This window comes from Rhamphochromis sp. 'chilingali' (genome assembly GCF_963969265.1).
Source record: "Rhamphochromis sp. 'chilingali' genome assembly, chromosome: 8".
In the NCBI taxonomy this organism is placed as follows: domain Eukaryota; kingdom Metazoa; phylum Chordata; class Actinopteri; order Cichliformes; family Cichlidae; genus Rhamphochromis; species Rhamphochromis sp. 'chilingali'.
This window is the reverse complement of record NC_137935.1, coordinates 38,771,715-38,784,721: the sequence shown is the minus strand read 5'-3', so window position 1 is coordinate 38,784,721 and position 13,007 is coordinate 38,771,715. Positions and strand designations below refer to the sequence as shown.

Here is a 13,007-nt window from a genome sequence, read left to right as displayed (position 1 = left end):
AAAAAAAAAAAAAATGACAAAGGATGAACTGAAGCTCTGCCATCACGTAATGTCGCATACTGCTGTTTCTGATGTCATTTAGAAAAAAAAAAAAAAAAAAAAAAAAAAAATTGGGAACACCTCAAAGTGACTGTTCAACTGGGAAACACAACAACACATTTCTACAAAACAACACAAAACACAACAAAAAATGTACCTAACTTTTTTATTTTCTTGTAAAATATCTTTTAAAGTTATTGTGTTAAAGATGTTTGTCAATTCTAGAAAAAGAGTGCTTTAAAAGGATTGGGGAACATCGTTTATTTGGTAGATCATTTGGACTCAAAAGCATCAGTTTTACACTCTCTCTCTCTATGACATTAAACGTTTGACCAAATGAAACAATGAAATGTTTTTGAACAGGAGCTTCTAAAGGTAATTGGGTTGCCTCTCCTTTCCCCCCTCAGCCACTGAGGTAAAAGCTTCTTCTTCTGTCTGAGGATTTATCAGGCTCAGACCACTTGCTGCCACCAGCCTATAAAGAACTTGATGGTAGAGGCACCATGACACAGGATATCTGTCAAACCGGGGCTGCTTTTTCAGCTCTTTGTCCACTCGTAACCTTCCTGGGATCCTAATTAAAGGAAAGGTCAAGTCAACTTGTTCAGTGATCACACTCTCTGCGGTCCCACTGTGAGCAGCATGATAAGTACCGGTACTAATGCACTGCTTCTATCCCATGACAATCCCAGAGTTGTTCTTGCAGAAGTGAGGGACCACTTAATCCTCCATGCCCAAACAGCTCGTAATAAATAGTCTACATTTAATCCAAAATACTGAGGAGCAAGGGTTAAGTCTTTATCGCCTGCAATGCCAATGTTCTTTTTACTTGCACTCACATTCTATCCCTTTGTAAGCACTGTTGTAATACGGTCATTGTAAAATCAATGGATTAAAATCTGCACCAGCAGTAAGAGGAAATGAATCACTGTAGCCACTGAGGAAGAAAACACCACGGCAGTAATTCATTAAACAAATGCAAAAAAATAATAACAGTTGCTGAAAGACTGCTGATATATCTACATGCAGGATACTGTATCTGCCAGCCAATGAGTCAGGCAAATGTGCAAAAATCCTCAGGGGTATATTACTTTGGATTACCTCTAAGTCATCATTATTCAAGGAGCTCAGATGAATCAGTCGCTTTAGTTTTCCATGAATGTCTTCAGACGGACCAAAATCCAGCATGACAATAATCCTAAGAATAATACACATGTCCCGCATGAGTAGGAAACTGGGTTTGGCACTCAGGTATACACAAGATGAGAAATGAGGGATGTAGTAAGCTGAAGAATAAATGGAGAGCTTGGGAAATCCTGCCTGTATACACTTTAACACACCTGGCCAGTTACTGCAGAAAGTGTGTACCAACATGTTTCCTGTCAGATGGCACTGACATGAAATGCATACATGGAGGAGTGTGCACCACATGTGTATAGTTCTTTTTTAATCATGAAATAGTGGTGTTGGAATAAGCGTCTCAGGTGAGACACTTTGGTTTGTGTCTGCTCATATGGGCCTTTTTTCATCTTTTAACCACTCTCTTCACTACACCTTCATCTAGTGAACTAAATACTACAGTTCACTAGATGAAGGATAGCTCGGTTACATCTGCCACCACCAGCTTTAATAACAGGGCGGTATGTGACTGTGTGCCTATACTGTACCTTGGATCTGTCACAAGAAATATGAGGTCAACAGAAGCTTTATGATAGAGATGTTATTTAAGTGATTTAAAAAAAACAACAAAAAAGGAAACATTGTTGTCTACTCAGTATTTCACTTTGAATCCTGCCTGACATGAGAGTGTTTTGACATGTGGCTTAAAATATGAGCACGCCAAGCTCAGCAAACTCGATTTACATCCTCAACAGACGACTCCTCCCACACTTTTTTGAGAGATGGGACCGAGGCGTTGGCACTGATATCAGCAAGGGAGGAAGGAGGTAGAGAAAGACACAAATGGGTGCTCGAAACTCCACTTCATCAGTTGCATATGCAATGTTGGCATGCCAGTATCCGTGCAGCCATGTGCATGAGCTCTTGTCCATTCAGTTCGCTATCCTGCATTCCTACATGCCACAGCACCCCAGGTCATGGCCATATGCCATTGGCTTGGCCTGCTGATCAACACCGCTCGGGCTTCGCATGACAGCTCACGATGCACACATACACACACACACACACTCACTCACAATAGTTCTGACAGATGGGTGAAAAGGTGGGCCACGTCATGTGTGAAGTGAACAGAGGGCAGGGGGGTGTTAGCAATTATGGTGAAACAGACTGCAAAGAGAGGCAGACGTGTGTGCGCGCTCTGTACAACAAAAAAGGTGGATATGGGCATGTGCAGAAACACATGCACAACATCAAATAAAACAATATTGCCCTCTAAAAAGAAGAGCCATTTAGACAACCAGCACATACTGGAGACTGTTTTAATAGAGCACTCATAAGCGTGGGCAAACATCTGCCTTATGGCCTCCGTCTATTCTGCTAAGAACCACACAGAGCATGGGTAAGCACCACACGCTCCACTGGACAGACTGCCTGTTAATACCTAATGCTTTCCTCTGCAGTGAACTAAATTGGCACTCAGATACTGAAATATACGTGTTAGAGCTGATTAATCTTTGTCATTGTGAATCTACATCCGATCCAGGTTAACACAGTGGATTCTAAAGCACACGCACTTTATCTGGTTAGTGGACAAGCACAGAAGCTATAAGGCCCAACAAGGACAAGCACTGACTTTGCTGCAAGTAAAAACCGTTCACTAAGAAAAAGTCGTATCCAAACTGCATAAACAAAGATTCTCCTGAATATTGGTGGACGGAGATTAAGCGGGTGTTAAACACAGTTTATGTAAAAATGGACTTTCTGCAGCAAATACAGAACATACAGGAGGAGAATCAACGATTGAGAAAAATACTTTAAAAAAAGAATTGAAGGATTTATCGAGTCAGGTAACTTGGATTAATACACACACACACACACACACACACACACACACACACACACACACACACACACACACACACACACGCTTAAAACTAAAAATGACATTTTTATTTGTTAGGCAAATAACAAACTGATGTTTTTATGCACAAATGTGAGCCGGCACACTGAACTTCTTTAAGAAGTCAAGCATAACATTCGACAAATAAAAGCAAATAAATAACTGTAATTTGGCCTCTCTGTCAAAAACAAAAACATGTTTTAGCAGGTTTTTCAGCTTTTTTGTAAAATTGTAAATAAATACAAAATAATTGATGAAAAGAAATTTGTATTTTTAGCATGAAAAATATTTATACTGGTTGATTAGCCATTCTATATAGCTATATATATATTAGACATGAATAAAAAGCATGTATAATATATACATATAATGCACAACTGGGAAGTTTATGAACACACTGACGAAATAATGTTCATTGCAGCTGGTTGTACTTTGCAGTAGGGCTGGAACATATCGTACCGTTCACAGTAAAACCGGTATGATGTCGGGCAACGATAAGAAAATGAAATATGGCGATAGAATATGGGTAAAACGCACATGCGCAGTGCCTTTGTTTTCATACGCACATGGCGGAACTGGTTTAGCTTTTGTCCGTCAGATACACAACAAAGCACTATTTTTGGTAGCGCATGCTAGCGGGCCGTCGTTATTACCGTGTTGTTTTGAAAATACGGCGCACTTAAAATCAATCCTTTGATTTTTCTGAAAGTCGACAGTGTTTCTTATAATCCCGTGCGCCTTATGTATGAACTCTGGTTGTGTTTACTGACCTCGAAACGATTTTATGTACACGGCGCTCGAAAATCTGTCAAATGTTTCAGTACGACTTTGCTAAGCTACGAAGCCGCACCGCTTGATGGATTGTCGGAGCATTACGGCTATCGTAGGCGGAGCCTCGCGGAGTGATACGTACTGTGCTTCAACATAATATTACAGTACTGTGTGTGTATGACCTCTTTTTAAGTTTTGTGGATATTATACTTGGTTACGCTGAGGATATGTCGGCCAGTTTCCACTGGAAATGCCTTTTGGTTAAACTGTCAGCGAGGAATTTGCACTGTTACATTTTTATATAACTTTAATGAACATAAAAAACAGCTGCTTGTTTAAGTGAAAATACATTGATGGGGTTTTGCACTAATAAAGTTGTGGAGTTGTAAGGTATTTTGTCTCGTGTCAATTATATCGTCAGTTATGTCGTTATCGTAAATTTTCAAATGTATATGGTGATAAATATTTTTGGTCATATCGCCCTGCCCAGGACACACAACATGTATTTAAGGCCCTTTGTTGAACTTAATATGAATTCAGTGACACAGATTGACCCACGAGTCGCTCACAAGAGGAGATTTAAATAGACAGTGAAATATGAACCTTCAGTGATGTTTCAGATATAGTGTGGTTTCGATTTTTTTTTTTTTTTACTGTTTCAACAAAATGAAAAACACAACCAACTCTAAAAACATGAAATACTTTTATTTCTTTGTGCTTTGACTCAAGGGATATGAAACACCTTTAGTGGTAACAAGAAGTCTGTGCAAGGCTGTGTGTGTCTGAGCTTGTGCTGCATGTTGGACAGACCTACAGCACAGTCTACATACACTCACTGTCAACAAAAACACAAAGTCGATTTTCAGTGAGAGTAGCGATGGAGGACGAGTGGCAGAGGGTTGAGAGTGATGAGAATAATCCTCTGGCCATGTAACAGAGATAAAGACACTGAGGTTTTAGCTCTACGCAGGAGATTGACCTCATTACAAGCACACAAACTACAGACACAAACACTCAAATATAAGCATGGCGCACAAACGTAGATAAATGGTCAAATATAAACGTGCTTGACCGCTCTCTTATTGTCACTCTGTGAAAGCAGCATGTGTGTGTTTGTGTAATGAATAGAGAACAGCCCAACACTGATCAGGGCTGAAGAAAAAGAGCACTGCCCACTCTGCTCTCACATTTATCAACAGTGTGTGTTTGATCTCTCAGCCACATCACACATGTGCCCTCCAATCAACCGCTGCTGCCTCTAAGGCCTCCTTTGACACACACACACTCGCACGCACACACAGGGAAACGTCCCACACACAACCCATTAGGACTTTTGATTAAATTTAAGGATAGCTCATGTATGAAGGCCATGACCAGTGCAACTTTATTCAAGTATGTGTGAGTGTGTGTACACGCGTCTGTGAGAGAGAGAGAAAAAGCAAAAATGAGCGACTGCAAAGCCTCCTAACCTTTGTAATATAGATCCTAACTACTGCCAAGGGAGGTTAAAACCTAAAAGGGTTCCATAACACTTCATAACTCTGACTGAAATGAAACAACTATAACTCTAGCCATTAGTGAGATGCATGCACGTGCACGCACGCACACATACGCACACACACTCGGTGTCTTTAAAAGTTGGCAAGACAACCGAGGTCATTAGGTTTATTTCCATTTGCAGAGAAATGATTTTGGCAGCTATAATCCGCCTGGTGACACTCGGGTTTGTCCGAATAAACAAATAAAAGCTAAAGAGTGTGTACCCACATCAAGGAATCATTCCAGATTGTATAGCAAAGTAATCAAACAGACTTTAGGAGCATGTTCCTTCTGACCATTTTGCAATAAAATATGGACGGATTCCTTGTTTTTTGCATTTCTAAACTGAACATGATGCAGATGGATGCAGACACAGTTTTACCTCTCTCCTGACTACGTCCATACAACATTGTGCATAATTGCATTTATTCCCTACCTTTTTTTTGTGCATTTGTCACTCTCAAATAACCAGAGCGAATTAAAAAATGCAGCTTAAATGAAGATTAAAATGAAAGCTATCTTAGTTTCTCCTCCTCAAAAACGGCTTCTTCATATTCCACTGAGATTATGTCTGACGAGGTTCAGCAAACAGCAGTTGGTCCAGTGTCAGGTCTTTGCTGGATATTTTCCTATTTCTTAAGGAGATCTGTTTTTTGTTCATCTGCATAGATACTTTTTTTAGGCCTGCAACATCTTTGTATCCTCCACTTGTCCAATGTCAAAGAAAAACCTTGAAAAACTTGACTTATCAGTCCAGAATATCTTCTTTCAGTCAACTACGACTAGATGTTTGTCCTCTTTGGCCAATCTGAGACCTCAGTGGCTTCTTAGCAGCTATTCCTCCTTTTAGCATTGTTCGTTCAGTTGTCTGCTTATGGTCATTCTTGAGAACTTTCAGATTCTGATCTAGAAGCATTTATCTCTTCCTGAAGCATCTTCCTTCTGTCTCTAGCACCTAAAATGCTTCGGTAAGGTGGATTTTTCTGCCTCTTCCTTGGTGCTTTTTGTTAACACCAGTCTCACCAATCGATTCCAAAGAAAACTTTGACAACATGTTAGGTTTTGCCCTATTTTTTTCCAATTGTTTCGACGTTTTAACATCTTATACTAAAATTTAAACCAACACTCTGGACTCTGAGAAGTTAGAAATTAATCAAGCATAACATTAAAACCATTGAAACAAAAAATAAATTGGCACCTTAATAATCAACCAAACAAAGTACCAGAACTGGCTGACTGTGTGCATGCTCAGCTTGGTCTTCCAACACACTTGATAAAGAGCAGTCCATTTCATCCATGTGTCACATGTGCACAGCAGCACAAGGAAGCAGTGTGGCTGTTGGTGAATAAGGAGCGAGGAAGACACAAAGTGCGCCAAATCAAACCAAAGTGAAACCGCCACTACAACATTTGAACCTGAAATTAGCATCACCCAGCTCAACAGCTGCAGCCGGGCCAGAACTGGGTCATGCAACAAGACAATTATCCCATTGTCATTAATAGATCTGTGCGTAAACACTGTAAAAAAGACGAGACCGATGGAGTCATATATAAAACAATACAAGCTGTTGATTCATGGGGTGTATTTAGTTTCACATGCCATCTCTGCATTTTGGCTTTAACCTCTTTTTCTCCACCTATACAACAACTAATACCCGGTGTCCTATTCCCAAGGTTGAGGGTACAGGATGTGATGGGCACATCACATCCTGATGTTCCCAAGTTAAAGGTTTATGAGATGAGCCCTTTCTCTGAACTTTTGCTTCTTGAGCGTTCCCTGAAACGAGAAATGACCTGCTTCCTGTCCAACCCATGTGGTTCAGAAATGTCCAGCAAATCCTTTGCAGCGTGTTTGCGCTGTGCTCGTATGTTATTCTTGTGAGTTCATAAAGTACTTCTTGCAGTCGTTAGCTGGGGTTAGATAAAGGCAAGCAAATCCAAGAAGAGTGGAAAAGCAGGGAATTAATTATTCTAAATGGTGAATGATGGTGCTGAGCTCCCACCAGTGAACAGTAACAATGCACATGTGGACCACATAAGAAATGAAGAGTCACACCAAAGCATACATTTCTGCACATTCATTGAACAGTGCAGTTTAATATAAAGGCTGCAGCCATGACTGGTCTCTCTACGTGTCCCTGTCATTGTGGTGCATCACGCTCTGTCTGCAGCATACACACACTGAAACAATGATGCTGCTGCGTCACATACATGTGCTCTTGGAGACTGGATGAGTGATTCCAGCTTAACACGCCCACAGCAGATGTCCAATCATCCTAATATAACAGCAGGAACAGAACAACACACTGGCTAAGACCTCAGATTAAAACTAGCATCCCAGAGGATAAAACACAGCAGCGATGCAACAAACTAATACGAGCAAGATAAAGTGAGCTTTACTGATGGGTAGCATCAGCAGAATGCTAAATGTTCTACACAAATTCATAAGCAGAAATAAAATGAGGATTTTTTTTATATACGTAATGGGGCAAAAATTGGATTCTCTTTGTTGGGGGGTGGGACACAATTCTTCAAAAAGATTTTTCCACATTTGGGATTTTGGCGGTAAAGAAACGGTAACAAGATTCCCTCACTGTCGGGGACAAAGGTTTAAGTTTGCTCTCAATATTTCACCTGTCAGTTGCTACCGTAGCAAAGGACAAACCAGAGTTGGAAAACCCCAAAAATATATACATTTGAAAGAGCGCAGATTGCCAATAAATTACAGGAGCTCTCAAAAAGTACACTTCTTTAAAATTTAAAAAAAAAATTACAAAATACGGTCAACTTTAAACCTTGGAATTTGCAGGGAAACTATTTTGTATAGTTTGTCATAAAGTCTGCAACATGTTGAAGTTGAAGCTGAGGAAGAATTCAGTGTGGCGCCCTTGTGGCGACTTTTGGTAACTGTTTGACAGTCACTGGTTTTAAGCAGACGGCTGAAGTATAAGGAACTTTTCTGTGTTGTGCCTTTGTGCAAACCGATACACATAATTTGAGGGGAAAGTCTGAAACCAAACCACTGCAAATCCAAGTCCTGCACTACTGTACTGTACTTTTAAAAATCAGCTAACTTTTACCTGACTTGTTATCTAATAAGGTCAAAATCCAGTTGATAACTGTGTCCTCTTCAAAGCGATATGACAGCTAGTGAGAAACATTCTTGTCTCCTTCTACTACACCTCTTGTTCGGTCTCTGACCTTCTCTGAGGAAGGATCATCCCACTGTCTGGCACAGTTTGCCAAGGAAGCAGGAGTTATGAAGGGGAAATTGCAACTGGCAAATGGGCAGTTTGAAAAAAGAAAAAGCCCCCCAGGGCAGAAGTGGAGGGATAGAAAGGGAGAGAGGGAGAGAGTGAAAGGGAGTGTGTGTGTGTGTGTTTTGGGGTTTTTGTTTTGGGGGGGGGGACTAATACTTGAATATGACCTGCTGGTGAACCTTGGTTGTCTTTGGAAGGCAGCGCAGTCTATGATGAGAAAGCCTGTAACCCCCCCCAACAATAGGTAATGAGTGGTAATAAGAGACAATGAGTAAGAGAGGGAGAGAAAGGGGTGGGGAGGAAGATGCAGATAATGCAAGCCAGACGCAGACAGAGAAATTACAAAGAACCAGAGAGGGGAAGAGAGAGCAAGAGCAGCTGCAGCAGGGCTGAAAGTGAAGCTGAGAAGGTGCCGGGCTGTGGAGAGAGCATCCTGGGAGTTGGGTGACGAGAAACACTGTCCGTTTGTGGCCACTGATAATACTTTCCATTCTGACTGGCTTTATGTGGGGGTCTGCTGTGTGTTTGTGTGTGCGTGCGTACGTGTGTGTGTTTACAGGCCTTGTGCGAGCTGCTGATTCCCCTGATTGCAGGCTGGCGCCCTGCTGGCGAGCCCCCGCGCACTGAAATTAAATCCACTCTGCTCCGTTATAAATTATAATGCTTTACAAACAACACCCCCACTGGGGAACACAGGAGGGGGAGATGGAGAGAGAGCAAGAGAGAGACTAAGGGAGAATGGATGGTAATAGACGGAGAGAAGGGGAAGAGAAGGAGTAAGGAATTAAAAAAGATGAAGATAGAAGAAGATAGCAAGAAAAAACATTACCTTTTCTGGAGCTTTTTAATGTGATATGGATTGAGAATGTAAGATTCCACTAATATAAAACACATCTGCCAAAAGCTGCTTTGTAAGCAATTAAACAGAGCTAAGCAATAAAACAGTGGTGTACAAAAAAAGATAAAAGATAATTGAATCAGGAAGGGCAGAGAAAGAGACAGAACTGCACTTAAACTGAAGTGAACCAGCCTTAAATTTGAATAACACACTTAAAATAAATCTGGAAGGCCTTAAAAGCTATGAAGGAAAACGAGATACTCTTGTGAATATAGGGAAAAACAGAAAAGGGGCAGGAGAGATGTGAGCAGGGGAGATAACAAGTGAATGAAATGTAGGGATACTTGTGGGTGAGTGGCTATAAGGTGAGAAAGGGGGAGAGAAAGCCTGAGCTAAATGGACCCTGTGGTGCCAGAGAGGCAGCATGCGGTGCTGATATCCAGCTACACTGGCACCAAATGAGAGGGTCAGGGCTCTTGTGGGAAACAGAGATCTAATATGTCTAACCTAGAGCTTATGTGGGGGATGATAACCAGTTAGCTGGTGCCAGGCTCCTGCAAGTCAAACAGAGGTGAGATGGACAGAAGGTGACAACTTCTCTTCATGTCAGTTACAATTCTGAGACTTGCCGTTCGGTCTTGTAGCACAGTGAAATGTCAAGCTCAAACACGAGGACCACAGTTATAGCAGAAACATTTTAGGGCTGAAATAATTTCAACTATTGCTGTAATTGCTTTATTTTGTAGATTTTGAAGTTTCAAACTGCTAGTTAGTAAAATCGCAGCAGGCATTTTTCAGTGTAGGCAGAAATTAGTGACAAAGTGATGAATCTCTCTATCTATACATATCTATACATCCAACCTAGTCCTGAAGGATCAACCAGATCCATCTTAGTAAAGCACAATAGCCATGACTGATCTAGCGTTACATGACGAGGGGTGTTTTCACGCCTGTAGTTTGTTTACTCTGGCCTGAATCAGCTGATGAGTTTGGAAACTAGCTTTTCTCTGTGAGTTGGTTTCTTTTTACTTGGAGAAAAATCCAAGTGAATCAAATGTGTCACTACTCACCGTGTTGTGGCAATCTGCCGTACAACTGGCTACAACGTGACAATGTTCAGTCTGCTCACTGGCCAGATGTATTTGGGGGAGGAGCACAAAAGCAGCGTTGTGGACTATTGGAGAATTTCCATTGAATTCACAGTTACTTGCTAGCCTGTACAGATCTTTGCACATCTATAGTACCCTGCCACGTTCCAGAATACAAAGCACACATGGCTACAGGACATTTTTTAGCTCAAACTTACACACAACACCTGGTAGTTGGTTTGGATGGAGACTGAATCAATCAGAAACAAATTGCTGTGGAATCGCACCGAGGTCGGGTCTTGGTGCGGTTGTTTTGGTCTGCACCTGAGTGTGATTACCGAGGTCACATGTGCAAAAACAAACCACACTAAGGGAGAAAACGAACGAGGTGCTCAGGTGTGAACACAGTCCAATGATCATTTTGAAACAATAAAGTGATTTGCTGGGATTTCACCTGAACATCCTGCAAACTACCTTCTCGGTGTAACTACCCAATGGCAGTTGATTACAATGTCAAGACAATGCAGCCTGCAAGTGGTTGAAAACTGCTCTGGTTTGAGAAACCCAACAAAGGAAACGAAGCACTGAGCTGGCTTCCAAACATCCCAGATCACAGTCCAATCAAAAAGTGAAGGCCATAAACTGCAAATGCAGGACTCAGAGGATCGAGCCTTCTCAGAGCCCTGTGGTCGCACAAAGGGGCTTGCACAATATCTGTCATGTGGTTTTAATGTTTTGGCTAATCAGTATACAATCACGCATTCAAATATAAATTTCTTAATTTCATTTGTGTTATTAAAACAATTTATTTAGGCCTCCTGATGTATATCATGATAGATACAATAGTATATAATACAGTAAAAATATTTTATAATAAAGCCACAGAGCTTGAGAAATGAGTGTTGAATTAACAATTCTTGTGTTAACAAAAACTGGACATCGTGTTTGTATTCACTCCAGTATCCTGCTGGTTTCAATTAGCTTGTTTGGATGTTTGTGAAGGTAATCAGTAACTGCAACCCATCTGTCATACTAAAGTTTCTGACAGTGACAAACAACTATATATATTATATAATGTTTCTCACAATTATTCGTAATGGTCCCACGTTCGTGCCTCGCTATAGCTCTAACCAGACTGTTTTATGAAAAACACACCTATTCTCCATCTCGCCAGGGGGCTGGGTCATGCGCGGCCGTCTACACCGTCTGCCAATCAGACTTGAGACTCTGCCCCTTCAAACAAAAAGTCTCACTTGCGTTAAAGCCTAAACACAAAGGCCAAATCACTGACGGGACACAGCTGTCACTACCACCTACAAAGGGCTGTCACAGCCTGTGTGACAGCAGCAGGAACTACTGTCCACTCTAATCACTGTTATAGTGTTTAATAGCCATTAAAGAGTGCAATGTGACCATATTAGGTGTGAGTGTGCGTCTGTATGTGTGGTGGTCAGTCATACTACATGAAGGCATTGTTTTATATCTATACCTATCTATTTTTTTTAATAAAATAAGGCACATTTATAAATGTTGACACTGAAAGCTGCAGAAATGTTTCATGAGACTGAAACAGTTGGTAATATTGAAATTTCCCATATCAACAAACACATTGATAAATTGAAGTTTCTGTTGGTTTATGGGTGAACGTGCTCAACTCAGACATTTTTACATTTTCACTCATTTACAGAACTGTGCAAAAGTCATGAGCCAAGTTTCATTTCTTGATTTGTCAGAAAAACTGGAAATAGGTAGTGTTTTATTGATTCATGGAAATACAGCATAGAAGGAAAAAAAAGATTTTTTTTTTAAGTCTAATGAGCTTAAAAGTTAATATCTGGTGTGAGCACCTTTACTCTTAAAAAACAGCCTGAACTATGTTTGGGGAGCTGTGGCTCAGGAGGTCACCTACTAACTGGAAGTTGGTGGTTCGATTCCCATCTGCATGGGGAGTAGAAAAATGCTAAGAATCAGTCCGTTTACATTCTTGGGAAATCTTTGTTGTCTTCAGGAATAATTCTCTAGACTTCTTCTTGTTCTGTCCCTTTTGTTCTGCACAGCCTCCACCGTGTTTCACTGCAGACACTTGACGGTGTATAGACCTGTTTCCACTGGCTTTCAGTCTGGTTCTTGTGTAATTTGGTACATCTCAACATTTTCTCCCTGATTTTTCTGTCAGTCCTGGGAGAGTGTGCAGTTCTGCGTTCATAATTCCATCAGTTTAAACAACATCGCCAACATTGCTGGCTGAAATGCATCTGCAGACCACAACAGACACTCCCTGTACCTTTGTCCTGACCAGCTAGCTACATATTGCTGACTATTTGAAACAAAGGTTTCAAATTTGGATTCATCGCTGCACAGTTCATTCGATTAACTTTGCAGGATTTGTCATATATTTCTTAATAACTTTTTTGACATAACTTTTGATACAGTTCATCTGCTGTAGATATTCT

General features: G+C 40.9%; 1 protein-coding gene across 3 annotated transcripts in view; it reads right to left on the bottom strand.

The window, feature by feature from the left end:
• The window catches only part of bcas3 (BCAS3 microtubule associated cell migration factor), a 318,948-nt gene that overhangs the window by 153,735 nt on the left and 152,206 nt on the right, over positions 1-13,007 (bottom strand). The window lies entirely within an intron of this gene.